This window comes from Pipistrellus kuhlii, unplaced genomic scaffold, assembly GCF_014108245.1.
Source record: "Pipistrellus kuhlii isolate mPipKuh1 unplaced genomic scaffold, mPipKuh1.p scaffold_m20_p_17, whole genome shotgun sequence".
NCBI classification, from domain to species: Eukaryota; Metazoa; Chordata; class Mammalia; order Chiroptera; family Vespertilionidae; genus Pipistrellus; species Pipistrellus kuhlii.
The window spans coordinates 25,046,004-25,061,126 of NW_023425482.1; positions in this window are offsets into that span (position 1 = coordinate 25,046,004).

Below are 15,123 nucleotides of genomic sequence, written 5' to 3' on the forward strand. Positions count from 1 at the left end.
TGCGGGAGAGCGCTGGCTGGGCTGAGGGACCCCTGCCAAGTGCATGAATTTTGTGCACCAGGCCTCTAGTATAAAAATAAAAATCACTTCATTTAGGAAAACTGCCTTGTATTTAAAAAGAATGTGTTTTGTATCAGTGCCAAAGGACGGGACTTGGCCACATCCAGAGAACTGAAGGCAGGTTGAGGAGCTTATTTTCCTCAATCTGGAAATTCTGACTACTTCAGGAAGGCCCCGTACCAATTTCTCACTTTGGCTTAATGCACCTCTTAGAACGCTTTGAAAGATACACAGGGCTTCCAATGGCAACCTTGGTCCTTTGCACATTCTCGTAGTAGAAATAAACCTTAACAATTCTTCTTTCTGCCTGCCTCTTCCTGTTTCCTGAGAGATCCTCTTGTCCAAGGTTACTCTATTCTCACCTAAAGAACAGTGCCTATCACTTCCTAAATGGCTCTGGTAAGGGGCAAATCTGAAAGATATATGGGAACAATTCCAACCAACAGGGCATGTACAGACGAGTAGATAAACAGATATAGTCCTACATGCCTACATACATACATTCGTACGGGTAGGCTGTTTGTGTTGTACCTGTGTTTGTGTATTCGCATAACGTTAAAAATCTTAAACTCCAAGATAAGATGAACTAAAATTAGAATCTCAACTCTGCTCTCATTTTAGCAGCGTGGACATCAGCAAGCTCCTTATAACTCAGTCCTCACATCAGGAAAACAGAAATAATGTTGCCATCTGCCACCTTTAGAAGTTACTGCAAGCTTATAATGATACAATAAAACTAAAAGCAGTAGTGGGAGCTGATAGTACTCATTGAATACCAGTAGCTTCCTAGCACTTAATGTCTAACTAGGACCTGTGTGTTAATATCTAGTATGTTCCTGTATAACTTGCATTAACTCCAGTAAGTTTGAATACAAAGGAAGGGGTCAATATCAGATCAGTTATCATAATGTAGCACTGTAATACAATCATGTAGGCAAACAGGGTGGATAATTATTTTGTTTTATAAAATATCTGCTATAATCTGAAAGTCCACAAAGAGGAGCACTGGATGGCCATTTTAACGGAACTTCCTTCTCCACCATCCCTCTTGGCAGTTGACTATTCTTTCCAATTTCCTGTGATTCACACATCTGTCCACTGTGATGGGGAGCCATGCCCATAGGTGGACAGAGGTGGGCCAGGCATCGATCTCTGTGACATGCCATTACCCATCTTCTTTCACTTAATACTACCTGACGAGTCTTGACCAGTTCAATCTTCCCACGGAAGACACTGTGTTTAATCGAATTAGAACTCCTCGGCTCGCATGGCATGTTGTATGCTGAAGCAGATTCAGACTCTTCCTGACTCTATTTTGGGGAATTCTCACTTCCTTCTTAATCCATATATATAATGGAAACTAAACACCCCCAGGAGCCCAGGTAAAATATATCAGTCATTCTTTTGGAAATATGAGAGTGCTAACTAAACCATAGAATAGAATTTCTCAGAACTCTAGGTTTCGTTGTTGTTTGCAACAAAATTATGAATTTATATTTTAAAACATCACTCCAGTTCCATCAATGGGGGGAAAATTCTATTCATTTTGAACTTTTTGTTTTTCTCCTAAAACAATATATGGCAGGGAGAAGGAAGCCGTGAGGACCTGAGATTAACGCCTTCCAACAGAAAAAACTTTTTGTTTCTGTTGGCTCTTTTCTGCTTACTAAAATAATGTTTCGATCATAACATTAAACATATATTTATAAACAGATACCAACATGGTACTAACCACAAATTTTGACATTCTTCAGAACTTCAGAGTAGAAAGCTTATTAGGGATATAGGAGAGTAAGTTTTATAAAAAATATATGCCATTGAGAAATAAACAGTATAATTCATAGCATTAATAGATATCTAATAAATACTAGAATTTTATTTCTTTACCTCTTTCTTCTTCCCTCTCCTTTCGCCCCCTAGGTATTATGAGTGCATTGGTGCTTTAATAATTTTTACTTATGGACTAATTTTCTCTTAGAGAGAGAGAGAGAGAGAGAGAGAGAGAGAGAGAGAGAGAGAGAGAGAGAGAGAGAGAAATTTATTGTTCTACTTATTGATGAATTCATTGGTTGATTCTTATATGTGCCCTAATTGGGAATCAAAGCCACAACATTATATGGATGATGCTTTAACTACTTGAGCTACTGAGCCAGAGCCTGCACTCTATTTTGTATTGTCAAAAATAAACATTGGTGGTAGCATTTCCTAGCGCATCCTATACACGAGGAAAATAAGGCAGACAGCAACAACAACAAATAACTTAGCAATGCTATATGCATAAAATAGTTTGACTTTTGCCTGTTTCCTTCCCATAAGGCCCCAGGATATTGAAAGAAATTGTTATAATTTGGTTCATCATTATCAGGTGCCTTTTGCTATCATTGCCTAAAAGGGCTCATTTGCAAAATAGCAATGGAACCCATAATAAGAAAATAACCACCAGTGATGAATGACTTGTAAGGACACCAAGGGAGATCTATGCCATTAATTAGGTTGTGAGACAGTTTGCCTATGTGTGTGTGGTGTTGGAGGTTAGTGTGTGTGTCTGGGTGTGTCCATCGGTGGGTAAGTATGTACATCCTAGTCTATACTGGCTTTCCATTGAACAAGTGGAAGTGAGAACATTTTGAACCCCAGACACTGTCCTACAAATTCCTCTCAATCTCTACCATCATTCACACCGTCCTGTTTGGGACTGATTAAACATCTCCTCCTTCGGTATCAACAACTATGGTTCTCCCCAACTCTTGTGGCAGACCTTCCCCAGCATTCTGCCCATGGGAAACTTACCCTAACCTCCACATTCTCTTTGAAGTTTCTCTTGAATCGTGTATTCATTTCCTCTTGCTACTGCAACAAAGGAACACAAATTTACTGGCTTAGAACAATGTATTGTAAATTGATTATATGTGAGTTCTTCAGGTCAGAAGTCTCACTGGGTTAAAAATCAAGGTGGTAGGGCTGCATTCCCTTTGGGACTTTTAAGGGGGAAATTGTTTATTTGACTTTTTATGTGCTCTTAAGAGTCTGCCTGCATCCCTTGACCTGTGTCCTTTCCTCCCTGTTCACTGCCAGCTGGTTAGCATCTTCAGCTATCTCTCTGATTCTGACACTCTTAGAAGACCCACTGTAATTAGGTTAGAGAAATGGTCAGCAAACCACAGCTCACGAGCCACATGAGGCTCTTCGGCCCCTTGAGTGTGGCTCTTCCACAAAATACCACGGCCTACGTGAGTCTATTTTGAAGAAGTGGTGTTAGAAGTTTAAGTTTAAAAAATGTGGCTCTCAAAAGAAATTTCAGTCGTTGTACTGTTGATATTTGGCTCTGTTGACTAATGAGTTTGTTGACCACTGGGTTAGAGCTTCCAGAATAGGCATGGCTTCTCTTTCCATCTCAATATCCTTGGTTTAATCATATCTGCAAAGTGCAAAGTCCCTTTTGACATGTAAGGTAATAGATTCACAGGTACTGCGGATTAGAAAGTAAGCATCTTTCTTTTTAGCGGGGGGTGGGGGGGGGGGAGTTGGGAGCAGTGTTCTACCAATCACAGATGGAAATCAATCTCCTCTCATATTTCCTTAAGTGTTCAAATTGCTTTTATTTGTAATACTAGAGGCTTGGTGCATGAAAATTCATGCTCAGGAGCAGGGGTTTCCTCAGCCCAACCTGCCCCCTCTCACAGTCCAGGAATCCTCAGGAGCAGGAGGCAACCCGGGCAATCAGGGTAGGCAATGCTCCATCACACCTCTGCTGCTGTCACTGCTGGCAGTGCAAACCTCAACTGGCCTTGGTTACCTGTGGCTTGGGCCATCCCTGAGAGGCTGGGCAGCTGCCATCCGAGGCTTGCCTATGACTCAGCTGGCCCTGCTTGCCTGAGCATTAGTCGGTGGGGGGTGCAGGAGGACCCCAGGCTTCCAGCAGGGTTGAGGGGACTCTGGCAGCAGGAGTGCTGAGCAGCCAGCCCCGCCCCTGCTGTGGGTACCACCACCTTGAAGGTGTGGTGGTCAATTTGCATATTACCTCTTTATAATATAGGATAGATGTATGCATTTTTAAATACTTTTATTCATTTCAGAGTGTAAGGGAGAGAAAGAGATAGAAACATCAATGATGAGAAAGAATCATTGATAAGTCACCACCCAAGCCTGCAACCTGGACATGTCCCCTGACTAGGAATCAAACTGTGACCTCCTGGTTCATAGGTCAATGCTCAAGCAGTGAGCCACGCTGGGCAATTTATGCATTTTTTGTAAATGATATCATTTCAACTCTCCACTTAGCAGTTAGAATCCCAGAGGACATTGGAATCTTATTACTTCAATTCTATTGGGCACCTTTGGATTCCTACAACAGTCAACATGGGTTTAGTTTATCAAATTAAACTTGAAATTTATGAGAGAGACTCTCAGGCAAAGCAGAAGAAGCAACTGATAATGGAGTTACTTTGTTGAGGGATGTTTGTTTTTGTTGTTACCAGGGAGGGCAAGGTTGGCAGTTATAACATGAGCCTAATCCGTGGTCTTATACCAACATTAAGTCCACAAAACAAGTTTTGGGGGTTGGAATCTTTTCTAGAATGGGTGATTTTCTAGACTAAGATGCATTCACATTTTGACAGGCAAGTACCTATCATAGTTATTGAGAAAAAATTAGAAAGGAGTCACTTAAATCTTCTATCTCTAGTCCTGTTTGCCTTCGAAGGTCATTCCTGTGATTAGAGGGGGATAATTCTATTAGATTTAAACTATCTTTAGACTATCATTTAAACCATAGACAACAAAAACTTGTTTGATGTCTATCTTTAGAGTTAAAGGGGGGATTAACTATTATGATAGTAATATCCGTGTTCATAATCACTGGAAGGGTGGAGAGTTGTATTCACTCAGAGACTATGGCTGGGAGAGATAACACAGAACACAGTAAATGATTTGTTCAAATTCAGAAAAAAACAGATGTTGAGATTTTCCACTGACCCTGCTTATCACCAGGCCTACAAACCATAAGCATTTCAAAGACATACAGAAATATCTTGGATCTGAAAAAACAAAGCCAGAAAATAAGAAAAAATAAAGAAACTGCTGTAAGGTGAAATAGATTGTTTTGAGGAAATAAAGACACAACCGTTTGGGGTCTAAAGCCTTGTACTGTTTGTTTCAAAGACTAATCTCATGACCTCCCTAAGAGATACCCATGAATATCCTGAATTTTCAAATACAGGTATTAGAAAACAGAGGTTAATAACCTGGTAAATGCACAGAAACAAATTAAATATTTATTTAAATGGCAAAAAATAACACTATGAAAATGCATTGATTTTTAAAACAAATAAATTGTTGAATTAGCTATCACAAAATACCCAGGACATCAAAGACATATGGTAGGTTAAGGTTTTCGATCTTGCAATAACTGTTAAACATGCACTATGTTTGCTAAGAAGGCAAACTCAATTTTAAACAACTTCACCATAGCCACATTATTCAAAAATAAAATTACAAAGCCTTCCATTTTTATATAAAAACTGGTGTTTTAAAGTTTTTAAAATATATGTGATATGGTCTCTATTTAGACTTCTGAAAATAAAGGGTCTGATTAGTGCCTACAAAGATGAAGGGATTAAGAAAAAAGAAGGAAAAGAAGAAAAAGAACCCAACCAACCAACCAAATAAACAAAACACTTCACAGACAGACAACATTATGGTGATTATCAGAGGGAAAGGGATGAGCAGGGAGGGGTAGAAAGATAGAAGAGGATAGAGGGTAAAGGGGGAATAAATGGTGATGGAAGTAGACGTGGCCTGAGGTGGGGAACACACAATACAATATACAGATAATGTAATATTAAATAATGATACACTTGATATACATTTTTATTAATCCATGTCCCCAAATAAATTCAATAACAAATAAAGTAATAACTGTCCTGGCTGGGTGGCATTGTTGGTTGGAATGTCAAACAGGACACCAGAAGGTGGCAGTTTCCATTCCCAGTCAGTGCACATGCCTAGTGATTCAATCCTCAGTTTTGACATCTATAGGAGGTCTCTGCATACACCTTTCTCTTTCTCTCTCTCTCTCTCTCTCTCTCTCTCTCTCTCTCTCTCTCTCTCTCTCCCCAATAAAAACATATCCTGGGGTGAAGATAAAAAATAAATAAAAAATAATAATAATAATGTACATACTGAAGAAATAAAACCTACCTACCTCTTTCCTAGTAAATGTATTTTTTTCTCATGTTATCTTTTAATGACTAGTTGAGAACCTGATATTCATCAGTTAACAAAATCTAGTAAGGTTGAAACTCTATTGCCAAGGAGTAGAATTCTGGACAAAGAACAACGCTTGCCCAGGAGGCACAAGGAAAGGTGTCTATATGAAAAGGTATGACAGTGAAGTTTACCCATCAACTTGGCTGGGCTATATTGTCAGGTATATAGTAATCTGACAATAATAAGATCTAAAACAAACAAACAAACAAACAACACCAAAAAAACACACCCCACTTACAGAGAGACATACTATATAGAATAATATGTGTCATGAGGGTGAAAAGTCACCTGTGTGAGGGAGGCAAGGAAACCAACATCTCTCAGCTACCAAGGATGGTGCTATTTGTTTCAAAACTTAACCCTACAGCCTCAATAGGAAATAGTCATTATCCTCCTCAATTTTCAAGTAATGATATTGAAGCCTAAAAAGTTAAGTAATACACAGTCTCAAGCAAACCCAACATGTCTGGGAAATGGACACATTGGAAGACTAGTGTTCCAGGCTATTAGCATCTCAGGCCTAATTTGATCAAACCCCACTCACCCACCTAAAGCTACCATTACCAGTCAACCACATAAATAGGTACAAAATTCATATACCATGGACAAACCATTCCATTAAACTCACTCGTATGTTTCACAGTTGATGGCCCCTACTGGATTTGCACATCACTGATAGTTTATGTCACATCATTCATGTCAAGTGTTATAAATATAAGTGGCGGACATAACAGGCAGGCATAATTTATATGTATTTCTAAATCGCTGCACATATAACAAAGTTAGGTATGTTCTGGGGGTATTTCATACATACAGCCATCATGCTGAGCTCTTGTAATGAAGAGAAACCTCTGTGACTGTGGTTTATTACCTCGATGATTTTGTTGCTTGTTGTAACCCAATATATATATTAGTGTACCTTAAGGAATAAGTTGTCGTTCGATTTATTAGTTCGAGTATCTTACATCTTTCAATGGAAGGGAACATTTTATATTGACATATCCAGAGTTTTTATTGAAGTTATATTAGTCCTATCTATCAGAGATATGCTAGAAAATCTATAACTTCCACCAGAATGTTGCCCCTGTGAGCGATTCAGTTTATGAAGTGCAATCTTCTAAGGCAGGCTTAGGGCCTTGTGATTCATTTTTCAACCTATGTGATGTTTAATGATTTTGTCAAAATAAAAACTAATACACAGTTCTATGTCCATCATCAAATTACGCTATTCAATTTATAGCTTACGCTATGAAAAAAGACATCCAGCTATGGAGGTCGAGGAGCAGAAAATTGCTCCAGTTTATACAATTCTCCTCCTTCTTTTGATACAGATATTTGTAGTGGGTGAGAAGTCATTTGGTTTATGATTACACGGAAGTTTTTTGTGTGTTGTTTTAAAAAAAAACCAACAACAGTGTAATGACATTGTTTCATTATGTCAAACATGTAGATATCTACCTAGGGTATACTGCTGGGCCAAAAACATGATTATTAAAAAAAAAATGAAAGCATATCAAACAGGAGGGAAAAGGGCTGAAGGGCATTTATTACCTTGTTTAAGCCAATCTTAAATCCCATTTTCTAGCCTGCTAAACGATAATTCCCAAACACATTCATTTTCCATAACCATCATAGTATGAATATTAAGGAGCATTCTTGCAAGTTACGTATGTGTGTGCGTCTGGTGTAAGAGATAAAAACTTAGTAAGAAAAATAAGATAATAAGGCCTTCTGTTTGGAGGATGTGATTTCTGCAAATAAAGTTTATCTTGGCTACCTAGATAGCACTCTGCATGAAATAGCTCTTAGGATAAGTCAATTTCAGAACTGATGAAAAGCAACTTTACTTTTCATGTAGGGTTAATCTTCTGAGATTCCTTCATTTCCTCTTCACACAGGTTGAGGCAATGAGTAGTTGCCAAAATCCTTCCAAGGTTCTTTATGTCAGTCTTCTTGTGTATCCCTCTGCCATATACAGGGTTTTAGACCTACTCTGTATTCCCCTATAGGTATTAAACAAGGTTCTCTTGAAAGGCATTGAGATGCCTCATAATCAGGCAGAAAGACATTTCAATTTTAATATTCTGAGATAGCAAATAAAGCTTGGAATGATTCAAAGACTAGCTCAAAACCACACAGTTCATTAGCCTGGAGTTTAGACTCATACTCAGGCTTGTCATATACCTGTGATGTTTATTGAAATATCCCTCTGCCCCTGGAAGTTACAAAATGTCAACTACAATGGGGTAAAATCATAGACATGCGCCAGATTTAACATTTATCACTAGAATGTTCAGCACAGGGAATTGACCTACTTCTGCATGCAAGACCCTGCCATGAATCATTTTGCCTTCTTTTCACACACAGCACATGACTTAGAATAAGTGGCTCACATAAGAATGGAATCCACATTTTCAACAATGGGTCTGTTCCCAGATTATATAGATGATTCATTCCCAATGCCATCCTAACCAAATCTTGTCATTACCTTTCAAGAGTTTATCTAGAGAAAGCAGATAAGTATTAAAAAAAGAATCTCGGGATTCTCTCATTGATAGTGTGGCTTTAGTGGAATGAAATTTTGGGGACTCTGGAATATAAAAGCTGCCATACAGCCCTGGCCGGTTTGGTACAGTGGTTGGAGTGTTGGCTGGAGGAACTAAGGGTCTAGTTCGATTCCCAGTCAAGGGCATGTACCTTGGTTGCAGATTCATTCCTGGCCCTAGCCAGGGTACATTAGGGAGGCAACCAATCAATGTTTCTCTCCTACATTGATGTTTCTCTCTCTCTCCTTCTCCTCTCTCCCTTCACTGTCTCTGAAAAATAAATGGAAAAGATATTCTCAGTGAGGACTTAAAAAAAAAAAGTGTCCACAAAAATGAATTAATGGGCTGATATAAGAAACAGCAAAGAAAAAAAAAGTATCATCAGTTCAAGTCAAATACTATATTACAGTAAGGGGCATGAAGCAAATGGATGTCAATATAGACAGAGGATCATACCAGAGGAGTTTGCTGTGAAATGGAAAGGCTACAGAACATCAATGAGAGCAAAACTTCTGCACTAGACCCCAATCCAAAAATTTCAGTTCAATATATTTCAAAGACATACTCAGTATAGACCATTCCTCTAAAGTGTAATAGTCACAATTATTTTAGGTGAGCCTGGCCAGGATGGCTCAATGGTTGAGCATCCACCTATGAACCAGTTTAATTCCTGCTTAGGGCACAGGCCTGGGTTGCATACTCAGCCCTTAGTGTGGGATGTATAGGAGGCAGCCAATCAAGGATTCTCTCTTATCATTGATGTTTTTATCTCTCTCTTCTTCTCTGAAATCATTAAAAATATAGTGTAAAAAATTATTTTAGGTGGTAGGCAGATACTGAAAGCAAATGATACTGAACTGTGGAGAAAGTGATTTCATTTCCCATTCTTTCTCACAGATCCTCATTACATTAATAAAGAAGTCTCAGTTTTATATTAACATGACTTTAGCACTTTATTATACTTGTTAATTTATCTTGTGTAGTAATATAAAGTTTCCTTTCAAGATACATTTATTTACATTAAAAGGAAGTCATTTTAAAGGAACATAGTAGAGACTTTATGCAGATATGGGAAAATCATGGTAGTGTATGTTATTATTTAACTTGAGAAGTGGCTCACATCTAGAGAAAGGGAAGATACAAAAGTAAGCGAAGTTCATTAGTGAAATGTAAAGACTAGTCTGCCTCCAGTCACCTCTGAGGTCTGTGAGAGGAAATGGTCCTGGATGGAGGGACCAACAGAAGGGCCAGTCCAGGCAAGACACAACAGGTTTGTATCTGCATTTGCAAAATCCTATTTGAGGAAGAGCAAGCCCTGGCCACAAGGATAAGTGAGACTCAACCCCTGACTAATTCTCTCCCTAGCATCACAGTATGTTGGGCCTTGTGTCTTTGTTCCTCACTGAAATTTCTGCAGCAAGAAACTTCCTTGGATAGTTCTAATGATTAGCCAAATTTATTTTATTTGATAAAAGAAGCCATAGGCATACATCTGAAGGAGCTGAGCAGTGCCGTTGAGAACGGGGCATTGTGGACATTGTTCATTCATAGGGTCACCAGGAGTCAGAGCCAACTCAAAGGCATGTCACACACATATAGCTCCAGGGATACTGGGCACTCCCCATACTGTGGGTGAAATGCTGTGGGGAGTGCAAACCTCAACAGGCAAAGAGTGGTCCTAATATCAGAGGGCCACGTTAGACAGAGGAAAGGAGAGACGTAGAAGAGGTCCAGTCATCAGAACAGGGGAAGAGAACACTTGGCTCTCAGAAAATCCACTTGCTGACCTACCACGTCACCAGTTTGAGGATCCTGAGTTGGACCCAGGATCTGAGGAAAGATCTCATGGGAGGAGTGAATAGTGAAGGAATCTAGCCCAAGATGCAGTGCACAATAGCTATGCAAATTGACTGTTTAAGTAAGCACCTACTTGTTTTGTGCTATGTAGCCTGCTTGCATGAGACATGCTCTCATTTTAAGGGTTATGAAAATCCCATAGTGTTTTGATTATGGGGAGAGAAGTATGTGGTCAGACCAAAGCAAGGGAAGATAATATAAGAAGATGAGTCAAAAGCAATGTCCATTTATTATTTCAGAGCAAATGTAGAAATCACAGTCCGGGGACAAGAGCTGTGATAACGTCACATAATTCTGAAATCTCTGTGACTTGTCCATCTAGAGGACCACAGGAAGAGAGCTGAGGACTGTGTTCTGATCAAAGACCAGGCTCAAGAGTAGGAAGAGATAACGCAAGAGTGAATGACCAAAAGAACAGATAGGTAAACTTTAGGGGAAATCATCAATCATGTTAAACACTTGAAGACAGTAGGGGGAAATCCAGAAGCCATCTTCGTCCAGAGAAAGGGCTTAGCCAGAGAAAACCGTTAATTGTTGAGAAATCTGCTTTCCTAAGGAGCTTGATAGATTAGCAACAAGAAGGCCAAGCATTTTTGGCAACAGCAACCCGAGTTCCTTCCACAAGCTAGAATAGGAAAGACGAATTGTCAGAAGAATGAACTTCTGTTCTCTTCCCCGTTTGACTTTCTTTTTCTTCTTAAATATATTTTTATTGATTTCAGAGAGGGAGAGAGAGAGATAAAGACATCAATGATGAGAGAGGATCATTGATCAGCTGCCTCCTGCATGTCCACAATGGAGATTAAGCCTGCAACCCAGGCATATATCCTGACTGGATATTGAATTGTGATCTCCTCCTCATTCATAGGTGGACGCTCAACCACTGAGCCACGGTGGCCAGGCCCATTTGCCTTTCTGATTGGACAGTGGAGTACAACACAGGAGAAGTGGGGGAGACTGTGGCCACATGGTACAATGGCAGAGCAAGTAGCAATGCTTCCTACTTGAAGAGGGCTTCTCCCTTGGCTCAGCGATGCTACACTGAATTACCTTGTGCACACTGATGTTTGTGTACATTACTCCTTTCTGATAATCATCCAAAGTGCTAGCTGATAATCACTGTTCCCTACTGTGACTTTCCCCTGTTTTCTTTCCCTGCAACCAACGTGAAATGGGTGGGAAAATGGAAAAGGTGACTCTGAAATTGTTTTTGGACTCTTCTGAAATTGTCATGTCCTCAGTTGGAAATGTTAGAGATCATTTGCTTCCTGTCTCCATGTGATATACCACATCCATTTTTAAAAAAAATATATTTTATTGATATTTCACAGAGAGGAGGAAAGGAGAGAGATAGAGAGCTAGAAACGTCAATGAGAGAGAAACATCGACCAGCCACCTCTTGCACACCCCCTACCGGGGATGTGCCCGCAACCAATGTACATGCCCTTGACCGGAATCGAACCTGGGACCCTTCAGTCTGCAGACCGACGCTCTATCCACTGAGCCAAACTGGCTTCGGTCATCTTTTTATTTATTTATTTATTTTTTAATATCTGCCTTTTCTCAAGGATTCATTTGGACTTGATTCAAGTGGAGGGAGAGACACTGCCTTCTTAGTGATTTGAGGTCCAGAGAAGACATGCAAATAGATAAAATGAGGTCCAGTAAAGGCATGCAAATTGATCCATGGAATGCACTAAATGCACTCTGTAAGAACTGCCTCTCGTTTCTTCCTCTGTGTTTATAATCCACATGTTTAAAGCACCACCAAAGAAAATGTCATCCTCATTACAAAACAGAAAGGGACCATCTAGATAGCATGTCTGAAATGCAATTACATTAATGCATAAACAACTGTGTGTTATTTCTTTTACTGCCTGCACTTTAAAATTTTATTTCTGTCCTCCCGGCAGATGCTCTCTGCAGGAGGCAGAAAATACAGTTGGAGTGACCTCGTGGCTCTATAATCACGACCTATGGGAACAAAATGTCAAAGTCAGAAACAACTACTCCCATCAGGAATTTGGTGCATTTTGATGGAATGCACAAACTCAAACCTCCTTTTCCTATCTCTTCCCCCCCTGTCAACGATGGACACCCAAGCCCAAGACTTCACTGATTTTTCAAACATTTTATACTCATAAAATGAATAGCTATAATGTTTCATCAATTTAAAACATGGTGATAATTACTGTTTCTAGAGAAAATAGTGGAAAATACTAGGAAACTGTTTTGAGTGGATTTTTATGTATGATGTGAGATATAATTTTTTTGCATATGCATCTAGTTTTACTAACGCCATTTGTTGAAAACTATTTTTTCCACATTATGGTTTTTAGCAACCTTGTTGAGAACCAGCTGGCTTTCAGTGCATAGGTTTATTTCTGGATTTTTAATTCTGTTTCATTGGCCTAGTTATCTGTTTTTATACCAGAACCATGCTTCTTTGATTACTGTAGTTTTGTAATATAATTTAAGGTGGTTCCTCCAGCTTTGATCTTGATTAAGATTGCTTTTGGCTATTTAGGTTCATATAAATATTAAGATTTTTATTTTTCAATTAATGTAAAAAAAAAATAACGGAAACTTTTTTTTAAAAAGATAAATGAAACTTTTTGTAATAACTAACAACACACCCATATGAATATTTAACTTTTTGGGCTTAGACCTTGCCCGTGACTTCCAGTCACCATAGTTTAAATAAAAGGTTTTTTATTTAAGTTTCTGATTCTTTTTTTTTTTTTTTTTTAAGCAAATGGTTCTTTTTCTTTTTTTCTTCCTTTTTATTCTATTTTTCCCCCATCACCATTTATCCTTGTTTTAAACTTAATTCCTACTATTTTCTTTCTTATGCTAACATTCTAAGACTGAGCAATTAATATGGTTTATTAGTTGCTTAAATGTATCATGTCATTTCATGTCGGTATCAGATCTATGTTCATGGTGCTCTTATCTATTTGATGTCTTTCCCCCACTTGGTACACCTAAAAAAAATGAGGATATATTGAAAGTCTAGTTCAGCATTCAAATGCTCTATAAACAAACTGTCTACCTACCAAAAATATTATATTCTCTTTCTATTAATACTAATAGAGTTTTTTAACTCATTGTCATATGGCCTCTATTTTTCCATACCAGCTTTCCCATAAATTAAAATTTTCTTAGGGGCATCAACCACATACATTCTGTGATCATAGTGTTAACATTGAGCTTCATCCGCAGTCAGTACTCATGTAATGCTAACCGACTTCTACTCAGCCAATCGGATATTTTTAGCAGCCATCTCCCTGTGCCTGAAGGGCCAGATAGCTCATTGTAAAAAGTTTCTTCATAATAAACTTTATACAAATGCATCAGACAGGCCATCTTTTTAAACAACTGAACAGGGAAACAAGTAAATGTCTCTGACTATAGGCCATTTTGATGTTGGAATTCTCTCGCCAGCAATGTTCCCAATTAATGTTCAAGAAAAGTCATTTGTTTTGGACAATCATGTCAATGATATGGTTTGTTCTGTAAAATAATAACATTTGACTCTGAAGAGATAGAAGAAGACAGACAGAAGACAGCAGAATGAAAGCTGTTTTTTTCTGTCTAGTTTTGAATATGAAATATACATCAAGGGTAGTTTTTGAGGTTGGTTTGTTTTCCTGAATAGCGATGCCTCTTAGGCAACTGTGGGAACAATAAAAGGATAGACAACAAAAACATTGCAGAGAAAAGGACAAGTCCAAGTCCAAGAATCTAACAAACCTATGTTACTTAAATAATATATTTTATTTTATAAATATGTATATATTCACACACACACACGTTTCCATGTGGCAGGCATGAGGTTAATTAGTGTGAATATAAAAGCTCAGTTATTTCTCGCAACAATCTTATATGGTTGACATTATTAGTTTACAGCTGTAAAAATTCAAACTCAGAGAGAGGGAAAAAAAGATTTAAATGTTGATTTTCTTGATTTCAAAGCCCATGTCTTTGGCCTACTAGATGCTATTAACCACAATATCAAAAACAATCATGAAGCACAATTATTACTGTAACTTCAAAAGCTTCTACCAATTGGCCTCTCATTATATGCTCATTCTCAGGGCCATGGATATACAATATAATTAAATCCTCACCTCTATACTATGAACTTGTATTCCCATTGGACAGAGGCCCAGAGAACACATGGACAGGGCCCAACTGCTTTTACATCATGAAACTGGGGTTGCAAGAACTCTAGTACGTGATATCTATGTTTCAGTGTAACTTGTTCTGTGTGATAGCACACATGTAACATATACACTGAGTGACCAGATTATTATGATTTCTGAACACATAACAATCTGGCCACTCAGAGTGTATGTATGTATGTATGTGTGTGTGTGTGTGTGTGTGTGTG